At 41.4% G+C, this 21,817-nt stretch overlaps 1 protein-coding gene across 1 annotated transcript in view; it reads right to left on the bottom strand.

The window, feature by feature from the left end:
- NCKAP5 (NCK associated protein 5) overlaps positions 1-11,487 on the bottom strand; it is an 883,253-nt gene extending 871,766 nt beyond the window's left edge. The window contains exon 1 of the mRNA XM_087819892.1: positions 11,241-11,487. The gene's annotated coding sequence lies outside the window, so the exon portion shown is untranslated. The remainder of the gene's footprint in view (positions 1-11,240) is intronic.
- Between the last annotated feature and the right edge of the window lie 10,330 nt (positions 11,488-21,817).

The following is a 21,817-nucleotide window of genomic DNA, read 5'->3' as shown; positions in this document are numbered from 1 at the left end:
TTTAATTCCTAATGAGATTAAGCATATTATGTTTAAATGCTTCTTGACTATTTATATTTCTCCTCGGTAAATTGCATTTCATTTCCTTTAACCATTTTCTATTGGGATAGTAATCTTTTTCTTGTTGATTTATAAGAACTCTCTCAAGTCCGTAATTTATTTGACAAATCTTCTGTTGATATATAGCTGTTTTCGAAATTTTAGCATTACAAAATAACATAGTAATCAATATTCTTATAAGTAGATATTTGTACACATCACATATTATTTCTATTCAATAGATTAAATTAGAATAGATTAAAATGCTCTAACATATTGCTAAAATGCTTTCCATTAAAGCCATGCCAGTTTACACTCCCACCATCAAATTTCCAGATCGCCTACCTCAAAGCAACCCAGTTCACAGCCAACCAGAGCATTGCAACAGGAAGCAGATAAAGACACCAAAGGGCAAGGCATATAAATCACAGAGGGAGGTGACAGCCAATCTGCTGCAGGATCTCTAGAAGCCAGGCAAGAAGAGGAGGATCTGAACATTTGGTAGGACTGAAATGGGGAGGCAAGCAATCTTTATCTCCCTGAGAATTTGGGCCAAATCTAGCGCCTTTATAGTTCACTGAAAAAATATGACTGTTGATAACTGAAGATTAAAAACCTGCTTAACACATTCAACTTCTTAGCTTCCCATATTCCACCAACTAAATCTGATCATTAATTGTGCAGATACCTACCCTGCATCTCTTAGAAATGCTAAATCCCAGTGAAACCAAAGAAACAGAGAGACAGCCCAAATGTTGGGCCGCTTCCTGGTGATGCAGTGAGAGGAGCGACTCCTGGAACTAGGCCTGGGTGACAGGAAATAGCAATAGCCCTGTGTTCGCCCAAGTACAGAAGGGTGTTTCTGAAGGGTGTCTGAAGGCTCAAGCTTAAGCCAGTGAAAACAGGCAAATTTTCCTCATTCAGTAAATAAACAAACAAGAAACCTTGCAACACCAAACTCAAATCAACGCTATTTACTTTTTTATTTTGGTTAATCCTCACTGGAAGGTATTTTTTCCATTGATTTTTTTTTAGAGAGAGTGGAAGGGAGGGATGAATGGGGAGGGAGGGAGAGAGAAAGAGAAAGAGGGATGAATGGGGAGGGAGAGAGACACATCGATTGGTTGCCTCCTGCAAGAACCCTTGCCAGGGCTGGGGATCAAACCTGCAACCAAGGTACATGCCCTTGATCAGGAATGGAACCGTGAACCCTTTGGTGTGCAGGCCAGTGCTCTATCCACTGAACCACAACGGCCAGGGCAAATCAACACTACTTCAAGAACCAAAACAAGGCAGGTTCTCGTAAGTGCTTTTCCGGGTGAATTCAAATCAGAATAGCAAGGATACAAACACGATGGGAATGTCTAATGCAGAGAGCTGATGAAGAATGTCTAACTAATGGTTCTGAAGTATCTGAAGAACTTTCAAGGAATGATATTCTACAGCAACACTAAATAACATCATCATCCAGGTAAGGCAATTAAAAATTAACAGCCTGGCCCAGCCAGGCGTGGGGTTGAGCATCGACCTAGGATCCAGGAGATCGAGGTTCGATTCCCGGTCAGGGCACATGCCTGGGTTGAGGGCTCGATCCCCAGCAGGGTGTGTGCAGGAGGTGGCCGATCAATGACTCATCATCAATGTTTCTCTCTCTCTCCCTCTCCCTTCCTCTCTCTGAAATCAATAAAGAATTTTTTTTTTTTTAAATTAACAGCCTGTTCTTTCAAACACAGGCTGTCACACAAAAGCAATCATAACAAGCAAAGCTACGCTGCCATGTATATTTTTCAGTTATATACATTTTTACATATAAGCTATAATTTACATATAACTTAAGAGCTCAATTACATGTTTTTCCGTTATGACACAGCTGATTTTGGTTGTTCCTCCCAACTATTACTGGTTATGGATCTTATTATCATCACCATCTTCTAACCAGCAGTACCAAGCTGGTCATGTGGAGACTCTAATAGACAACATGAACGTTTCTTGCAAACTGTATTCTATTTGTCACTTGTTTTTAATAGGAACACTTCAGAGTGTAATTATTAATGGTGCCGCTCCATTGTGTCTCTTTCCTTTCGGTTCTTACTCTTTATCTGCCCCATGTGAATTCTTCCTCCCTCCAGGACTCCACATACCTGATGACTTCTAAATCATTTTACTAAATCAAACCTCTCTTCTGTGCTCCGAGCATGTGTTTCTAAATGCTAACAGGCCACTCACACCAGATGTCCACACACAGCTCAGCCCCACGGACCCAAACCCCAGCTCTCATGATTCCTCCACTCCCATCAAAACCTGCTTCTGCTTTTTGTCTCATAGGTAATGATGTCACCAGCCTGATTCACTGAGGCTCTAAAGATCAAATGGCCACTTTCTCTTTTGTCTCCTCCTTCCTTCCCCTTCCACATCCATTTCTGCTGAGTCACCTTTTAGAAGTCTGCTGTATCTTCACATACTCTCCATATCGATGACACTGGTCTGGGTGTTCCTCAGTTCCTGGTAGGACCCATCACCAAAGCTTACTAACTGCAACCCACTGACTCTCTTCTTCTCACACCTTGACCGGGCTGCCAACAGGCTGTTTCAGACACAATAATATGATCAGATCACTGTTCTTAAAGCCCTTGCTGACTTCCTATAGCCAGTAGTACAGAGTTGTTCCTGAACAAAGGTGTGTGTGTGTGTCTGTGTGTGTATGTCACAGCAGGAGAACAGAGCATATTTAATACTTGATTTACAATTTAAAATATTTCACTTGTGGTATATAGACCTCTATTTGTACTCTTGCCTCATGCTCAAAAATTGGTAAGGTGAACCTAACTCTGAGGTTCCCACTTACTTTGATTTCTCCCTTTAGCATTTTTAAAATAACAGATTTATTGACATACAATAAAATTATCTTTTTTCAAAAAGCACAATTTAGTTTTTAATACCTTCAGAGTTGTGCAACCATCACAACTATCTAATTCCAGAACATTTTATTACTCTAAAAAGAAATACCATATCCATTACCAGTCACTTTCCAATCTCCTTTTATCCCAGCCCCTAGCAACCACTAGTCTACTTTCTGTCTCTGTAGATTTGTCTATTCTGGACATTTCACATAAATGGAATGATACAATATGTGGCCTATTTTTAATCTGTCTTCTTTCGCTTAGCATAATGTCTTCAAGGACCATCCATACTGTAGTGTGCCTCAGTACTTCGCATTTTGTTTATTCATTTATCAGCTGAAATGATAAATGGGTTATTTCTACTTCTTGATAATTATGTATAACACTGCTAAGAATATTCATATACAAGTTTTCGTGTGGACACATGTTTACAATTATCTTGGTTATATACCTAGGAGAAGAACTGCTAGGCCATATGGGAACTCTACACTTAGCATTTTGAGGAATTGCCAAATCTTTCCTAAAATGGTTGTATCATTGTACATTCCAACCAGCATATGTCAGGGTTCTAATTTCTCCACATTCTTGTCAACATTAGTTATTGCCTTCTTTTTCATTATAGCCATTCTGTTAGGTACAAAGTGATATTTCTGTATATCTCATTAGAAAAAATGACTGACTCCTTTGCCCAATTTTTAAACCAGTTATGTGTCTTCTTATGTGGAGTAGTAAGGGTTCTTCATATATTCTGGTTGAATACTATTCCATCGTATGGAATGCAAGTTCCTTATTAGATATATGATTTGCAAATATTTTTCTCCCATTGTGTGGACTGTCTTTTCACTCCCTTGAATGGTATCCTAGGAAGCACAAAAGCTTTTCATTTTGATGAAGTCCCATTTACCTATTTTTTTCTCTTTTCTTTTGGTGTCATATCTGAGAAAACTTTACCTAATCCAAAATCATGAAGATTTACTCCTATGGTTTCTTCTAAGAGTTTTATAGTTTTGGCTCTCACATTCAGGTGTATGATCCATTTTGAGTTAATTTTTGCATTAGGTGTGAGTCAGGGTTCCAACTTTATTCTTTTACATGTGGATATCCACCTGTCCCAGCAGCATTTGTTGAAGAGACTATTCTTTCTCCCCATTGAATTGTCTTGGCACTCTTATCAAAAATCAATTGACCAAAAATGTAAGGGTTTATTTCTGAACACTCAATTCAATTCCATTGAACCATATGTCTTATGCTAGTAACACACTGTTTTTAGTATTTTCACTTTGTAGTAAGTTTGGAAATCAAGAATTCTAAGCTAAAACTTTGCTCCCTCTTTTTCAAGATTGTTTTGGCTCTTCTGGGTCACTTTCATTTCCATATAAATCTTAGTATCAGCTTGTCAGTTTCTGAAAAAGGGCAGCTTGGGTTTTGATAACAATTGTGTTGACTCTCTAGATCAGTCTGGGGAATACTGCCATCTTATCAATATTACGTCTTCCAGTACCTGTACATAACATATCTTTCCATTTAGCTACATCTTCTTTAATTTCATTCATTGACACTTAATAGTTTCAATATACAAGTTTGGCACTTCCGTTAAATTTCTTCCTAAATATTTTATTCTTTTTGATGCTATCAGAAATTGAGTTGTTTTTCTTAATTGGGTTTTTGAATGGTTCATTGGCATTGTATACACATACAATCGGTTTTGTATATTGATCTTATATCCCTTAACTTTGCTGAGTTTATTAATTATATTTTGTAATGTATTCCTTAGAATTTTCTTAAACAAAATCATGTCATCAGCAAATAAAGATAATTTTATTTCTTCATTCCAATCTGGGTGTGTTTTATTTCTTTTTCTTGTCGAGTTACTCTGGCTAGAAGTACAGTACAATATTGAATAGAAGTGATGAGAGCAGACATATTATCTTTTTCTTGACCTTAGGAGGAAAGCTCTTTCATAGTTAATTAGAATGTTAGCTATAACTTTTTATAGACGCCCTTTACCAGGTTGAGGCAGTTCTCTTCTATTCCTAATCTGTTGAGAGTTTTTCTTTTTTTTTTTTTTATCATGAAAAGATATTAGATATTGTCAAATGCTTTTTATGCCTGTATTCAGATGATCACATGATTTTTGTTCTTTATTCTCTTAACAAGTTATTGTGTTACCTTAATTGTTTTTCATATGCATAGCCAGTCTTGCATTACTGGGTTAAACCTCATTTAGTCATGGTGTGTAATTCTTTTTTTATGCTGTTGAATTTGGTTTGCTAGTATTCTGTTAAGGATTATAGTATCTACATTTATATGACATATTGCTCTGTAGTTCGTATTTCTTGGTCTGGTTTTGGTATCACAATAATACCTGAATTGGGAAGTGTTCCCTTCTCTTTTATTTTTTGGAAGTATTTATGAAGGATTAGTGTTAATTCGTCTTTTAATGTTTGATAGAATTCACCAGGAGCTAATATGGCCTGGGCTTTTCTTTGTTGTAAGTTTGTTGATTACTAATTCAATCTTTTTACTTGTTAAAAGTCCATTAATATTTTTCACTTGTTTTTGAGTCAGTTTCAATATTTTGTATCTAAGAATTTATCTGTTTCATCTAGGTAATCTAATAGAACAACCTACTTGAATTAATAGCCACTTTATTTCAAAAGTATGCAAAAACTGCTCCTATATAGCTACTTTACATTATCCTCTGTCATACACATTACATTTTTATACATTACAAGTTTATCAACATAGTTTTATACTTACAACTTTCTCTTTCAGGTTTTTGTTTTTTTTTTTATCAGGAAGGAAGGGGAAAAGGGAGCTATAAACAAAAACTACATGTATACTGTCTTTTATATTTTAACCAGTGCTCTTTATTTCTTTGTGTGGATTCATGTTACTATCTAGTTCTCTTTCATTTCATCCTCAAGGACTCCCTTTAGTAAGTTAAGGAAAGAGAGGTCTTTTAGAGGTGAATTCTCTCAGTTTTCGTTTATCTGGCAATGTCCTAATTTCACCTTCATTTTCAAACAATATTTTTGCTGGATATAGAATTCTTGTTTATAGTCTTCTTTCAGTACTTTGAATTTGTCATCTCACTGCTTTCTGGCCTCCACAGTTTCTGATAAGAAACTGGCTGTTATATTAGTGAGACTTCCTTATACATAGCAAGGCACATCTCTCTTGCTACTTTCAAGATTCTCTCTTTGATTATAACATGTGTCAGAGTGAATCTCTTAGAGTTTATCTGACTTGAAATTCATTGAACTTCTTCGATCATATAGATTCAGAGTTTTCACTGAATATGTTAAGTTTCCTCCATTATTTTTTTTAAAATATTCTTTCTGCTCCTTTTTGTCTCTTCTGTCTCAGACTCTCACTATGTATATATTCATACACTTAATGGTATACCACAGGTCTTTGAGGTTTGGCTAATTTTTCTTCATTCATTTTTTTCTCTGTTTTCAGATTACATAATCTCATTTGGTCTATCTCGAATTTTTCTGATTCTTTCTTCCGTTTACTCAATTCTCCTGTTGAACTCCACTAGTAAATTTTTCACTTTAGTTATTGTACTTCTCAGGTCCAAATATTCTATTTTGTTTCTTTTTATAAATTTCTATCAATTTATATTTTTGGTTTGATGAGATATTACTTTAATACTTTCCTTTATTCCTTTAGAGGCATGATTTTCTTTAGTTCTTTGAATGTATTTATGGTCACTGATTTAAAGTCTTTGTCTAGTAAGTCCAATGTCTGGGCTTCCTCAAAGATAATTTCTATTGGCTGATTTTTTTGTTTCCCTGTATATGGCACATACATTTCTTTTTCTTCACATGTTTTATAATTCTTTTTTAACAAACTGGGCATTTAAAATAATATAATGCGGTAACTCTGAATTTTAGATCTCCCCCAACCATGGTCTGTTTTTATTTCTGTCTGTTGTTGTTATTGTTGTAGCTATTTGTTTAGTGACTTTTCTGATCCTATTCCGTAGAGTCCATATTCCTTGTCATGTGTGGTTTGCTAACTGGTCAGCTAATATTTTTAAATGCCTTTAACCGGTAAGTATTCCAGCCTTTGCTGAGGAGATTTCTCTGTATAGTGAGGCACACTTCCAATTTTCCAGGTGCTTATAACTCTTCCTCACCTTCATTCCTTGCTTGTGTAGAGCTTCAAGGTCAGCCACAGAAGAGAGATTAGAGTCCTCTCAGGTCATTACTGAGAATGTGCACACCTCTGCATATGTGCATGCCTTTTTCCATGCACATTTCCACAAATATGTGAACTTTTCAAAGCCCCAATGGACAACTCATTCCCCAGTTTTCATTTAAAATTTTTTGATTAGCATCCTGTCTTCCCCAACTCTCATCGCTGCCTCAAGCAGCTGCAACATTAAACAATTGCTGTGATTGTTTTTGACAAGTCCCAGGAGAAAAGTTCTTTGCACTAAGTTCTGAATTAAGTCCAATAAAGAAAAAACCTGCATGTGGGAGTTCCAGGAAGCTACCAGATAGGTCAAATCATCACAATTCTCTGGGAATGAGGTTCTCTGTAGAGCTCCAAACAGGTTTTGCCCCCTCTAGTGGCTGCTAAGCTACTGGTTTTCACAGCTACAGTGATGGCAAAACTGTTGGTTTTTAAGCTTTCCTCAGAGCTGGGGAAAGAGGAATGGAATTAGAGCAAGTTAAATGAGAAAAAAATCACTGTTCTTAATGACACTCAAGGGGTTTTTCTGCCCCTGAAAAAATGTTCCTCAGATTATTCCAAGACTTCAATTGCCTGAATTCAAAAAATGCTGATTTTGATTTTTTGTCAGCATTCTCCTTGGTTTTATGAAAGAGTAGATTTCCAGAGGTCTATACTTTTCCATTCCAGAAGTGCTTCTCTTCCCCCTCAGCATTTTTATAGGCACTAAGATCAGGACTTTAAGTGGTTTATCTAATCAAAAACATTTCTGTCAAGCAATATTTGTTGGGAACCCCACCCCTTGCCAGAGCTTCTTTCTACAGAGGTTTCTTTGAGTTCTTTAAAATTTCTAAGTAAAAATAACATTCAGCTTATTTTATCTTATCAAGTGACAAGTCACAATTATTACCCAAACATTGCTGTGTTTAGTAAAGATAATCTGAAGTAGAATTGCAACCAAAGAGAACACAAAAACGACATTTTCAATCAAACATATAGCATGAGACTGGCAGATCTTCCCATTATAAGAGAAATATTCTATCCTATAGAATTTTTATCCTAAAGGAATTTTTTGAATAATCACTGTAGATATAGTTCTCTCCCACCCTTCTAAGCCCTCGTCTATAGACCCACAAATTCCTTGATGACATTCAGCAATGTTCAGCAATGATGACCAGGAACCTGTACTGTTACCTCAGACATGATGACTAGATTTCACCTTGCCAAGGCACAAAGTAGATAATGCAGATTAACCAGACACTAGGATGGAAACAAAAGACAAATGTCTTAGGTAAAGAAACAACCAGTAAGATAACTTATATACAGCGTTATAACAGAGAGGTTAAGGGTACAGACAAATTTCAGAAAATTATGAGATTAAATCTGGATCCAACACTTTCCAGCTCTGTGATGTGGAAAAGTCATTTGGCTACTCAAAGCCTCTGCTTCCTCTCTAAAAATGGAAATAATGCATTCTTCACTGGGATATTGTGCAGATTAAATGAGCTAATGCATATATAGCACTTAATGTAGTGCTCATAATATGAGCTCATAATATGGCTCATAATAAGTCCTCAGTAAATCATAATATTAGGTGATAACCAAAAATCTCTTATCTCTGAGCTAACTGCAGCTACATAAGTATATTTCAATTTGGAAAAACAAGGTATGTTTCCAAAATGAGACTATCACCTGTAGGTAGTCTTCCCAGTATCCTGTCCCTAGCCTCATGCATTTCATGAAACAGAGATATTCATTTTGGTGAAGGAGATGACGGTGAGACAGCGTGGCTGGAGCTAGCAGTGGTGGCATCAGCTTCCTGATTCCCACCTTTGCATAGTGACAGAGACACAGTGGTAATTTGTTGTGTTGCTCCGATCATTATCTCAGAAGTTCTGCCTGTCTTCCTGCTCCTTCAAGACTGTAAATGCCCTAAAACCAGTGTGAAATCCCTTTCTGCTTAAACCATCTGAAATGGATCATGTTATCTGTTACTGAACCAAAAACAAAATTAGTCCTTCACACACACAGTTTGTGAAGCATTGTTCTTCTTGTCAAACTTGTTCTGTAAAGGGCCAGAGAGTAAATGCTTCAGGCTTTGTGGGGCTACAGGGCCTCTGTTGCAACTACACAACCCTACTGTGGTAGCACAAAAGCGGATATAGACAATATGTAAACAAAGGGATGTGGCTGTGTTCCAATAAAACTTTATTTATAAAAACACGCAGTGGGCAGATTTTGCCTGTGATGCATAGTTTGTTAACCCTTGTTCTATACCAGAGGAAGGAGGCTGGACTTGACTCTAAAAGTATCAAAACGACCTGCCTGATGCTCTCTCTCACTCCTGATCCTTGCTCACCATTGCCTGCGTGTATCTGTAAAGTCTTTGCATTGCTGACTCTAAATTAGAAAGGACCCTGGAGCTCCTCCCAGCTCCAATTCAGTGCTCTCCACAGAGCAACCCCAAGAGACGAAGTCTCTGTTTACAAGACCTGTGTTTAAAGCAGGATCCTTCTTGTCTACTATTTGCATCCCCAAGGAATGTTGATGAGGCCATTTCCACTCAGCCTGGTGAGCGATCCAAGAGGTCACAGCCTTACCTTCCCCAGGACCTGGTCAATCAAACACTGGTTCACATTGTCCTCTGAGTCATGCAGTCACCACCAGTGCCCAACTTTCTGAGGTACACCACCCCATTTTTCTGCTGTACAAAGTTACATTTCTCTCCAAGGGGACTGCTGTGGCCATCGCCCATCTCTGGCGCTCTTGGTATGCCTGAAATGGGTGTACTAGACAAGCAGCCCACCACATGTGCAGCCTTGTTTTTCTCTGGGCTCAGATACTGCCACAGGCAGGAAAACTTTCTGCATTCACACGTCTCCATTCACACAGCACCCATTGCATAAACACAACCCAGCGCCCATACAGTAGAAAGCCTTATTCTCTTCCCTCCGGCACATAGACCACTGTGTGTGTGAGGAGATGGACTCCCACCAATCGGCCTCACACAGAGGGTATAGAGCTGAAGCAGTTCTTTCTGAAATCTTCTTTATTTAAGATCTCTTTCATTGACTCATGACAAACTTAATGGGTAAAACTCCACTGTTGCAAGTTTCCCTAAAATATCCCTTCTGGGCCTACCGCTGTTTATCTTGGCAGCAGGTAGCTTGACGAGTTTTGGAAAGTCTCAGCTTGGCATAGCCTCAGAGCTACTGGCACATTAAAGATTAATAAAGTGCATTTAACTGAGCTCAGGACACTGCAATGTGATCCTTCACCGTGAAATGTGCAAGATTCTTTGTTTGCAATGAACAAAACTGAAGCCGACAAGGGCCTACCATGACCAGCTAAGATAGGAAACAATCAGGAACGTTGTGTGTCTTCATTGATAAGTTGATGGGTAGGAGTCAGTGCCTCTGCTCAGCCACACTCTTACTCAGCTTTCTCAGGAACTGTCTCAGAGAGGCATTGAGTAGGACCCCCAGAGCAGGGTATTACTGAGCTTGCAGGACCACAGAGACAGTGCCACTGCAGCTGCCTCCTTAGCGTGTAAGAAAAGAGGGATTCAGAACAGACTCCCCGGTTAGCAGCTTCTCCAGTGAAAGTCAGGGTAAAGCAAGGCACTTTCAAACACTTTGGATGTGCCTTAGTAAAACAGAATACTTGTGTCTGAACAAATATTAACCCAGGAGGAAGAAACACTTTTTGCATGCACAGGTGTGGGGCTGGCCGCAGAGTGAACCAGACGGCGCTTCAAATGACAATAAAAATTAAAGAATCATGTGCATCATAACTACTGGTTCAAAAGATGGGTCTACTTGCCACCATCCTGGGGCCACCTGGACATAGGCAAAAAACACCAGGACAGATCAGCAGGGGCAACGTCTAAACGTGGACCACTGGGTTTCTGCAGCAGCACCGGCGGGCTCCACGTGCTGGGCGATGCCTGGGGCTATCACACTGCAGTCCCCTCACGTCCTCCAGCAAATCGCAGGCAAACCTGCGCTCTGCACCTCAGAGCTCTGGGGCAGGGCCCCGCACGTCGGTCACGCTTTCCTCCACACCAACATAAGCATTCAGGAAAACAAGGGAGAGAAAAGAAAATTCTGTCCTTACCGAAAAGGCATAGCAGACAGGGACGGTGAGCGTTTCACTTTAGCCCACTCAGTGCTTTCTCTTTCATTCGGTCAGTGTTCTACTCTATTGAGGATCCCTGGGTTTTCGGATCTTCCTTCAAGAGTCTGAATCACCGGCTTCCCCAGGCCGGGTTGCACAAACACGGCTGTGTTCTGTCAATATTTGTATGCAGCACCACATTAGGCAACGGGCCAGCACGCAGTTCCAGCGGCGAGGGGAGAAAACTGACACCCTAACAAACACGCTTCCCGCTTTTGTGTCTTTTAAGGTGGTGCTCAAAATGTCATCTTTGATTTTTGACAGCGGCTAAAGATAGCTTTCTGTGACTTTCTCCGCTGCCCCCCGAGGCCTGGCTGGGCTGCCCGAGTTGGGTTCCACAGTTTGTTTTTTGTCTCCCTGCCCTGAAGTTCCCCGCACAATCGCCGGCTTGCCTCCCCACCAGCTGCACTTTAAATGTATTTTAATTGGCTGGAATGTCGAAAGAATCCATTTGGCAGTCGTTTACATGTGAAGCACGCCCAGGGCAGCTGAAAGAGGCCCCAGAAGCAGCCGATTACTTCATCAAAAGCTGCAGTTTGAATACCATTGACTCCTACATAACTACAGTGAACTCAATTCTATAGGCGAGCAGCAGTAATTAATAATTTGCTGAGAAAATTCTTCATTCATCTCAGAGCCAAAAACACACAGGAAAAAAAATCCCCACAGATCCAACAGTTCTTATGAGAGGCTTGATTTATGGCCCCCAGTGCCACGCTTCACAAACGTTGACTTTGTCTAGCATTACAGGAGGGGCTCCAGCGCATAATTTGGTTTCCCTGAAAAGTTAATTTAAGTAATTTTCCTGTTGAATAATCCCCTGAGATACATCGTCCTATTACCTCTTTATACATTAGCCATATGCTACAATAAATATTGTCAATACTTGTGGCATTTCCTCATTCCATTTATTTTTCTTGCTTGATTGCAATAATTAGTCTGTGGCCTCCACTGGATCCAATCACAAATAAAATCACCCCGAGTCAAAGCGGGTAATCATCACCACACAGAATGTGCAAGCCGAATTGCAATTTAAAACACTGAACCAAATGTCAGTTTCAAGAGATTCTAGCTTCAAGGGGGGAGAGAGTGCATACATACATATATATGCAAGTCTGTCTCAAACATAAAATGAGATATAAGATATATAAAATAACAACTAAATGGGACAGCTTTCAAGGGGTTCTTTAGCAATATTTTGCTGAGAAGACCAATCCATATGTACGCTGGTTTAGAGATTTAGATTCCCTGAAAAGTATATTTTAAAGGAGCATCTCGAGTAATCCTGATTTTCACCCCTCGTTAAGAACCTCTGGTTTAGTCAGGAGGTCCCTGACAGCCTGAGGATGCCTCTCAATGAATGTGTGTGCTAGACCGCACTGTCAAATTTATTCTGGGGCCCGTTCGCCTCAGTAAAACTGTCCAGAGTCCCTAACAAGATAGTACAAGAGAAGGACGGTGTGTGCAAGTCACTTGGGTAGATTTGTGGAACAGCCCAGAGCCTACAGCCAGCACCCTAAGCGAGCAGGCCGTGTCTGCAGGAAGGCAGAGGAGACGACTGGGGAAAAGATGGGGCCTGGGCCGTGGGCACGCAGCCTGTGTGCAGCACGGAACCCCCGCTCAGATGGCACCTGCGCTTCAATGGATGCCAGGCTGCCACCATCTTAAAATCTGTCACGTTTGAACCAGGGGCCCTGCATTTTCATTTTGCTTTGGACCTGGCAAATTATGCAGCTGGTCCTGAGAGAGACAGTATAAATCTGTCTGATTCAATAAGAGTTGAAACTGAAAACTACTGGGAAGACCATAGGGAGGGTATGGGGACACCCTGCTTTTGTCTTGCCCAACGTTCTTAGATTTTGGAGCCGCTGAGAAGATTGAGGAAGATGGTTTAGGAAGAAGACTCTCCCCAGCAAACACAGAGGGTGAGGATTATGTAGGAGGTTCTGGCTGCTCGGCCCTCAGCCAGTGGGTCATTGTTTGCTGTGTGACCACACTTCATCTCACTAGTCTGTCCAGAAAGAATTTTTTGTTTCTCATATATTCAGTCCCCACTGTGTCATTCTGTGGGCAGAAAGCTCCATGTATAACCATAATCTACTGTAAAATTATCCTAGAGCCTTGATTCATGGTTTGACAAAGTTAAACTCACTGCCAAATCGTCAAAGGCACTGCCAACCCCTGCTCTGAGTTCCAATAGCTCACGAGTTTCTACAGTGCTACCTTAGGCTCCCAAAGGTGTCTCCAAAACCAGCCCTCACACCTGGGTTTGGCCTGCTCCAGCCTTGCCAGGAATCATGCCAAAGAGAATTTTCCTTCTAGAAGAGAAGTTGGTTTCACATGTTGCAGATATCTTGTATCTGCTGGCTGAACTGCTACCATGCTCTGACACTGGTATTTAACAAGTAAGACAGGTTAGCATTCTGGAAAAAATGGAACAGAATTTAGAGAATTATTTAGAGATCAACAGGTCCTTTTTTAAAAAAGGAAAATTGAGGCAAGAAACAATCAATGACTTTCCAGCAAGTCAATAAAACAACGTGTCCAGGTCACACACCACTTTTTGCTACACTTGTCCCTATGTTGGATGCCCAAGTGGTTCCCTATTCTGACTCGCCTACTGACTCCCAGAGGTTATCCTGGCTCTAGTCTGCTCTTATACCTCCAGATTTATTTCAAGTGCCCAAGTCCTAACTCCTTGCCTTACTCTTATGAGCCACTTTCTTGCACAGCACTGAGCATGCTTAATCTATAAGGAAATCCTTTTACATGAGAGACATGGCAGTCATCAAAACCACCTAAGAATTATTGGATCTCATTGCATAAATTCTTCTCTGCCACTTATAAAGCTTCAGCACGTATCCCAGTAACTTTAATATGTAGAAGGGGCAGGTTTAAGAAGCTCACAATGTCCAAAGAATAGCAACGTGATCCTGTTTTAAATCCCTGACAGAGTTTGTCAGCTTATACTGTCCTTTTCTCACACACTCAGGTATAGGTTTCAATAGGACAGATTCCTTCGACTACAGATGATCTATATGGGGCCATGTGGGGGCATAGGGTGGGTCATGATCACCAAGCAAGAAACTATGTTCTGGGAATGCAGAACCGTCTGTTAGAATGATCTGGTTGGTTCCAGAGGTCATAGAAAAGTCAAGGGTCAGATCCAGGAAGGCTCTGAGTAGAAATGGGAAGGTCTTGCTGTTCAAGAGCAACAAACCAAATGCCTAACGTGCCACTGTTCAGGAACTGACCCTGACCGGGCCTCAGCTTCCTTGTGAGCCCATAGGTCGCATGGACACAGCTAATATTAACTGTACCCGCACAAGATTAACCTTACAGTGAGCACACTCATCACACTCTTCAGTCTTAGAAGCACTGAGGCCACCAAAGCTTAGGAAGTACTCGGGGCTCACATGACAAACCTACATTAGCAAGGCAGCAGGTCAGAGTCCAAGAAGGCAGACGGAGCAACGAGGTCCCGATTTCTGGCACACCTAAAACTCACACAGGCAGGTGGTCAAATCACTGAGACGCTCAAAGGTGCTGGTAAGGGGCTTCCACGTGTCAAGCAGGAAGCTTGTCTGAAACGTGGCCAGCCTGTGGGGGGATGCTGTCCACTAGGAAGTAAAAGCCCAGGAGGGGAAGCCAAAACAAACTTTTGGTTAAATTCAATCAGACCATCACTGATGGGGCCCAGGCTGAGTGCAGGGTTCTCCTCAGAATCCCAGGCTGGGTGAGAAACAGTCCTGGCACAGGGTGGTGCTAGGACCGCACAACAGAGTACTCAGGCTAAGTGGCTTAGGTAACAGACATTTATTTTCTTACAGTTCTAGAGGCTAGATGTCCAAGATGGAGGTGTCGGCAGGGCTGATTTCTTCCGAGGCCTCTCTCTCTGGCTTGCAGACAGCCGTCTCCTCCCTGTGTCTTCACATGGTCTTTCCTCAGTATGCATCTGTGTCCAAATCTCCTCTTCACAAGTCATATTGGACTAGGGCTCACCCTAATGACCTTGTTTTAACTAAATTACCTCTTTAGAGGCTCTATACCTAAATACAGTCACATTCTGAGGTACAAGGAGTTAAGAGTTCAGTATATGAATTGTGGGGCGGTAGGCACAATTCAGCCCATAATAGGAGTTTTTCAGATCGTCTCAGAACTAGCCATGGTTTTGTTCTTTCTACTGTACCACCAACTCTGTATTAAGTGCCTCAGAGGCCATTTCTCATTTACTCCAAAACCACCTGACTCTCACCCATTAACAGATGGAAAACTTCAGGCTTAGCGAGGTTACAAAATTTGTTACAAGACAAGAGGGCAGAGTCCAAGTTCCAAATCCAACACCTAGCTGTCTTTCCAGAAGCCAGGACTGTTGATATATTTGATTAACATGATTCCCAAAATGCCTGATGCCCAGAATCTGTATCTCATACTCATGAGCCCCCGGAGCTTGGGCATCACACATCCAATTTAGCAAGCATTTATTGGGCACCTACTGTGTAGGCCAGACTTCTCTGCTCACTGGCAATTTTGCCCGAGAGATGACAAGAGTAGTGTCAGGGGTGAAGTAAACTGATCTTTAAGTTCGGGAGAAAGATGGGACCTAAGGACCTGGGGCCGATGATGTGATCTCTGCTGGGGAGTGTCCCGAAGCTGGAAAGGGAGGCTGAAGCTGATGGGGAAGACCCAGGTCAATGTTCAGGCTTCAGGAGCCATACCTCAGGCCCTGAAAGTGGCAGTTACCCCAGAAGCTATACCTTGGACACACATAAGCAGCCCCAGGCAAACTGAGGAGCACCTGTGAGGAAGGAAGAGAAGAGAAGGAGAAAAGGAAAGAAGGAAGGGAGGGAGGGGGAGAGGAGGAAGGAGCGGAGAAAAACAAAGAGGAAAACATTTGACTTGCACATGCTTTGTGGCAGGTATTATGCTGCACATGACTTATTGCCTCTATTAATCCTCACAAATGCCATGAGGTCAATGGTATTTATCTTCATCTTACAGATTCATAAACTGAGGCTCAGACGTGAATTGGCAGAGCCAAGATTTAAACCCAGCTTTATTTTACGTCTTCCTTAAACCACCCTGCCTGTCAATTCTAAGCTAAGCATCAAGAAGTAAGCAGGAAGGTCCTGCTAACAGCCGACTAGATGGTGCCAGATGACGCAGCACCACTAACAGGGCCACCCCGTCCCCGCCAGCCTGGGAGAGGGCAAAGCCCGAGTGTGAAACCACAGGGCTGACCTCAGAGCAGACAGGCTGCTGGTGAGACTGTGCAGTCCAGTGTGACCTGAGAAAGGTCAGAGAGGCTGTCTCCTGATGGATAGTGCCGCACAGGACGAGTCCTCTGATAACAAAATAAATGGGCTTTATTGATAGGGCCCACTTACTTTATGCAAATGATTCCACCCCATGCATTTATTCCTTTGTTGTGTGGGGGTCTCCCTTGATAAAATATATCAGCTCCAGCCACCAAGGAAAATAAATCTTGCTAGCCATTCAGAAACCAGACTTCAGATTCAGGGCTGGACGAGGCAACCTTTTAGTGACACCAGTGGGCTGCTGAGCACCAGGGAATTCAGATGTTTATCCAATGAATAGATAACAATTTATAGCTGGGAGAGAGAGACAGAGAAACTGAGAAGGCAGAAAAATACCCTGAAATGTATTTGTATTCACTGACTGCACTTCAAAACACTAATATTTAAAGAGCTGTCAAAGGATTAGGGGTGAACCAACAATCCACCAAGCGCTTGGTAAACCACAGATGGTGGGCCATACATGAGGGTGGGTGCTGCAAACCAATGCAGGGTGGGCGAGAGTAGGTTTACAGTCGTGAGTATGCAAAACAGTTTATTCTTGTATTATTATTTATTACTTTCCATTCGAACAACGGTAAACTGACTTTTGCCCCACCCTGTATATAATTCCAATTCCCATTTCATCTTGACCACTGAAGAATTCATCATAAGAGCGAATGATAAATAACATAACTGGTATGGGATTTAGAAATGCACTTTTGGTAACGGCCCTTCTTAATTTTTGTCATAGTGGAGTCCTAATGAGATCTGTATCTTCTAGGGTTTCATTCACTGGCTGCTTGAGAAGGCAATTCAATAGCATGTTTGAGAACCAATCCAGGCGAGCGCTTCCTGTGTAGCAGCCTTATTCCCAGTGCTCAGAGAGTACACAGTTCTATGAAGGTAGATGACGTGCTTACTCTTGTTTTACAGATGGAAGAACTGAGGCAGTTACCTGTCGTCACTCACAGTGATAGAAGTGGGAGAGCTACAGTTCAAGCCAGGGAGTTTAATGCTGACCACTGCCTCTCGTGGCCACACACTCCCCTGGGCCTTAGGAACGGAGCAGCTGTCAGAGAGCCCCAGCTTTCCCCGGCTGCACTTCACTGCCCTGCCTGTACTGCCACTTTCTTCAATAGTCAGGGGTGTCTCATCCTGCACAGAGGTCCATACAGATGACCAGTTTTATAGAGATCTCTCACAGGTGTTGCTGTTGTTTGCCCAGGAAGATGTTTTGCTAACACATGCTGTGCAAACTGACCTTTTTTGGTCCAGGCTCAGGGGCCTCAAAAACAGATTGGCGTTTGTTATCTTGGAATTGGAGATATTCTCATGGGCCTTTCTTGCCTACAGACCTTGCTTTGGCTATTCATTGTCATGTTAATCTTCCCTGGAGACCAGGACTTAGGTGAGGGAAAATGACAGGTCTAGGGGTAGCCATGCAGGGAAGGAGGAGAGAAACAAGAGATTCTGGACCTGAGCTTTTCTCAAGGCTGTTTTCAGGGTGGCCAGATGCTCAACCCATCTCTGCATTATATATTTCTTTCTTACAAAAAAGAAACCCTTCTATTCAGGCAGAGGCAACAGGTTCCAACGGAAAGATGACAGTCCTCACAGTCAGATGTAACTAAGGTCAGTATCTGCTCTGCCATTTACTAGCTGTGTGACCTTGGGTAGGTGACTCAACCTCTCTGAGCCTCAGGCTTCAGCTCAAAGGAGGGATGATACTATGACTCTGTAAGGGGTACAGAGATCATTAAATGTAAAAACGCCTGGTTTATAACTGGTCCTTAATTCACGTTCACTCCTCTTTCTCTTCACTGTCAGCCCCAAATTCAAGCTACTAATGTGAAAAGAACAAGGGCATTCTTACTCAAAAACCTCTTCACAAGTGCTCTGAATTTAAAGACTATAATTATAACGAGGCACTGAGGTTCCTCTGACATTATCTTTAGCTGCATAAGCAAAAGCAGTTGCTAAGAAAAGCCCTATGTGATGGTAAATAAAATCATTGAATTGTTCTGCAGGGCTTCCAAACAGAATGTTATTGAATTCTGGAAGAAACTACATCTGGAAGAAACCAGAAAACAGGGGCTCACAAGCCAATTTGCCAACCAGTCTGACCCAGTGTGATAAAGCTTTAAGCTGACTTAATGACAAGGAAACATATAATTATTTTATAACTTCAAGAATCATTTCAAATAAAAATCTTATCCTATTTTTTTAAAAGCAGCAAAACAATAATGCTTTTATAAGTATGGTTGCACTATATTTAAAGAGCATTTTTCTTACCCCCCCATTGGCCATTTTTCAATGTCTTCCTTCCATTCTACTTTTGTTCCTTTTGATTAAATTATAGGGAAGGCATTTTGGGAAAGCAGACTGGGGAATGTCACAGCAAAATAAAGGTTTTTTTAATGCAAGCCCAGTAAAGCTTGAGCTAATTTTTGAGTCTACAAATATAAGTTTAGGAAATGGCAGTTCCATATCCAGCAAAGACGTCTGGAAGAGATCAATAATGTAATTATTTATTACTTATGGGTTTTAACTCAAAAAATGGCTTGAACCATATTTGAGAAGAGAGTAAAATTTATAATAGCAATCAAGTAGAGAGATCTGGTAAGATGTGTGCAAAATGATGATATATGGGGACAAAAAGCTTTCAAAGAAGAAATCAATAAATGACCAAAAGGGAAACCATCTACTTTGAAGTGTAAGATGAAAATAGTGAGATAATAACTAGAGGATATTCTACTAGGGTTGAGTACCTTGCCTCTTCTTCTTTGGAAGACCACTGACCCAAGGACACATGGGGAAGAAACTTTAACTGATAGAACACCTTGGAAATGGACAGCGGGGAGGGAGGTTAAGGGGGGCTTTTGTCCCAAACATTGCAGAGTTCCTGATTCAGTCAACCTATGTGAATTTATATCCACTTAGAACAAAACAAGACTGAAGTGCCCAAGTCCCTGTGCCCTGAAGTGCCAGCTGAAGCAGTGAGGTTCATTTTAGACCTACGACTACATCTGAAGTCCACCCTTATGTCAAGATTCCGTAATTGGTCCTCAGGCTGCCCTTGTCCTCAGGTTTCCTCCCTTGTCCCAATCTGTCCATCTCCTCCACTGTCCTCCAGATCTCGTCTACATACTCTTACATAACATTTTGGGCATGTTTTTCTACACACACACACACACACACACACACACACACACACACACACACACTACTCCCTCGCATCTACCTGTGCTATAGGGATATAATTCCCTCTTTTTGGCTAATCCTCCAGGGCTTAAGATAGCTCCTGTCTCCTCATAGAGCCTCCATTCCCCATCACCTCAGCCTGCAGTGAAACAGGGATTGCTTCCTCTTTGTCTATGGTCAGTGGCAAACCACAGTAAAATAGGCCTTACGCTGGGATTTTCTCAAGAATACATTTCACCTGTCCATTTACAATTGATTGTAAGCTCTTTGCCATGGACCTCTTTGAATCGCTGACTTCTGTGCCTTGTGCAGAGAAGGTTATCAAGAGAAGTCTGCTGACCAGAGGTTGGTGACCTTTCTGGCATTAGCAGTAAGCTTTAATACTCTTTCAACAAAAAGAAATGGAAAGCTTGCTTCGGTTGGCGTGAGTCAGTCTAATGGGACTATGCCAAGGGTGCAACCATGAAAGATGCAATTATGATGCAAAAAGACCCATGAGAGGGTCAGTTCCTTCATGGCCTACTGCTGGTGGCCTGCAGTCAGTATGCTGGGTCCACAGCTTGCTAACTGTGTGACATTGAGCAACTGTCTTAACTTCTCTGTGCCTTGGTTTCCCATTTGTCAAATGAACATTGCCAGTTATAATAGCCAGTTCTAACGCGTTCCTTACATCTTTTGCAAATAACAATTCATTTAATCCTTGTAACACTATGAAGCAGATCCTACTATTACCATTCATGTTTTATAGATTAGGAAACTAAGGCACAGAGAGCATAAATTTCTTGCCCACAGTCACCAAAACAAAGGGCCAGAGCCAGAATATTCACCTGGGTGGCATAACTGCAGAGTCCGTGTTCTTAGCCACCATGCTGAACCGTCTCTCTTTTATCATAAAAAGTAGCATATGGTATCAATAAGAATCTGATAAGGACAAGTAACATATGCAACTTATTGGGGACTATAAAGGGAAGATACAATTAGGCTTTTTTTAATGCAACTACTTTATATACCCAAATATCTCCATATAGAATGTGTTGCCTTCTTTGTCGGTACCACAATTAGGACTGTGGGAAACATGAAATGAGATGGTCATGTTAAGTAGTCAGCGCAGTGCCTGGCAACTAGGGTGAGCTCATGCGTTTGGAGCCATTATTGTCATTATTATTATAATGATGGTGGCCACTGTCTGAGGATTCAGGTACCATGAACGTCACTGCTGGATCTTCATCCTGTCACTGCTCTATCTTACTCTGCCCAAATCTGCAGCGGAAATCAAGACAGAATGGATGGGTTGAAGCTTATCCCTTAAAGAAGGGAGGGAGGAGGCCAGAGGCACCTCCCATGGCTTGATGCACACCTCAGCTTTACCTTAGAAGCTACGGGACCTAAATGTGTCCCCGACACTGCAGCCAGCCAAACTGTATTATTTTTTTCTCCTAATGTCTTGTACTTCTCCATTTCCAAATCTCTGCTCAGTCTGTGCCCTCCATCACAAATGTTTTCTCTCCAAAATCCACTGGTGTCTGTCAATCCTTCTAAGTGCATGCAAATTTTATCACATCCACAAAACGTCTCTTCCTCCTGGCAAGTGAATAGATGCATTCATTCATTTATTCATTTTGCAAACATTCATTGACATCTGTTCTACTGGGTAGCAGGCACTTTGAGAGGCACTGGAAACAATAAAACCCAGAGATCCTCAACTCTGTCTTCAATGGAACAAGAAAAATCAAAGACTTAATGCCATGTGATAAGTGTTGCAAATATAAGTTGAACAATATCCTTCCTTTCTGCCCCTTTTTTGCATTGTTTCTGGGACTCAGCACATTGTGTCTATTGCTACAGTCATGCACGCTCGCTCCTCTCTTACACCCTGATTAGTATGTAAGCTGACTGAGGCCAAGGAACATGCCTTCTGCTCCACAGATCACCAGGGCCAATCTCAAGCCAAGAATATCCCTAAATGCCTGAGAAATACTTTTTGCATTGAGCCCAGAATCCTGCCATGCTGTGGGTTGT

Source organism: Miniopterus natalensis, chromosome 8 (assembly GCF_054644295.1).
Source record: "Miniopterus natalensis isolate mMinNat1 chromosome 8, mMinNat1.hap1, whole genome shotgun sequence".
Classification (NCBI taxonomy): domain Eukaryota; kingdom Metazoa; phylum Chordata; class Mammalia; order Chiroptera; family Miniopteridae; genus Miniopterus; species Miniopterus natalensis.
This window is presented reverse-complemented; position numbering and strand designations above follow the sequence as displayed.